Here is a 1432-nt window from a genome sequence, read left to right on the forward strand (position 1 = left end):
GAAAACATTAAAGGGATAGTTGGATTATCATCCACAGCAGCTAATGGCTCGGCTTCTGTGCTGATACTCCTGTCTACTTCTCCAAACTGGGAGCGTTTACTGCAGGATGGATCAGTACCTCATACAGCCCGTGTCACATAACCCCAACTGGCCACAACAAAGAGAGGGCAGGTTCCATCACTGCTGCCAGAAGCACAGAGGAGGGAAAAGTCCTATGAACGCTGGTCCACAAACCAGTGGCACAAAGCAGCTGAGAAGTTCCTTGAGATCCAGGGACAGTCATTAGTAGTTTGTCATCTAACTGCAGTGCAGAGGTTTGGCAGTCTTGCTGGATACACAAGGGACGTTTGAGTCTTTCTTGTAGAGTTTGGCAGTAACATCCCTAAACTGCAGTGGTCGGCGACTGGCGGCTTGCCAGCAGTAAAATATCTGAACCGTCATATTATTTTAATGAAAAAAATGATCTCCATCTGAGCAGCAAGTTACCTGCATAATCACTTCCAATTCCAGTTGCATTTTTTTTAATTAGCCTTTGATTATGTTCTGGCCGCCAGCTAATGGAGTAGAAGAAAATTGACCTGAGGCTAAACTGACTTGTCGATCCTAATTTTATCTGAGTTAAAGTCCACAAGTACTATCAGTAACATGTAGTGAAAGTATCAAAGTAAAAGTACTCATCATGCAGAGTAACTGCCAGGAAAATCATGTGCATGTTAAAGATCAGCAGGGCAGCAAGGTGGTGCAGTGGCCTTTCTGTGCAGCATCAGCATGTTGTGCGTGGGTTTCCTCCAGGTGCTCCGGCTTCCTCCCACAGTCCAAAGACATGCGCTTTAGATAATTGGCCTTTTCTAAAAGCTTGTCAGTCTTTCCTCTGGGTGTTGGACTCTCTGACATGCTAATTATCAAACACACAACCTCTAAATGTCTCAACACTTTGAGGTTGAGAGAGATTCTGAGTTCTTAACTTTGAGTGTTGGACTTAAAACTTCAATGAGTCACTGAGGATTAAAACCCATGACCTCTAACCTTTAGACAAGTCTTCAACAGCTTGAGAGACTGGGACAGAAACAAAAACCAGTTCTTCTCTTGGAGACTTCCAGTCTTTCCTCTGGACTTTGGCTTTCAACATTGAATCTCTGTCTCAAGATTGAACCAACAACCTCAAAACTTCCGGGGAGTCATAGACCACCTTTGAAATTCACCATTTCAAATTGCACATGAAGCAGGTTAATGTAGACCTCTTCTTTTAGGACCTTTCATTCTTTTCTCTGAATGTAAACCTTCAACACTGAGAGCCTCAACAACATTTTCATTGACTGTCTTTGTCTTTTCTCAGACTTTTCAAACAAACTGTGAAAATGTTTTAGTTTGAACTGAATCGACTCAGTCGTCCTCAGATTCAGACAAAACACAAAGATTATCAGTGATGCTT

The 1432-nt window shown here is 42.7% G+C and overlaps 1 protein-coding gene across 1 annotated transcript in view; it reads right to left on the minus strand.

Annotated features, from left to right (window-relative positions):
• The window catches only part of fbxo3 (F-box protein 3), a 9260-nt gene that overhangs the window by 7158 nt on the left and 670 nt on the right, over nucleotides 1-1432 (minus strand). The gene's annotated exons all lie outside the window — the stretch shown is intronic.

Source organism: Seriola lalandi, unplaced genomic scaffold (assembly GCF_002814215.2).
Source record: "Seriola lalandi dorsalis isolate HSWRI2012SDOR001 ecotype SW California unplaced genomic scaffold, Sedor1 jcf7180002054977, whole genome shotgun sequence".
NCBI classification, from domain to species: domain Eukaryota; kingdom Metazoa; phylum Chordata; class Actinopteri; order Carangiformes; family Carangidae; genus Seriola; species Seriola lalandi.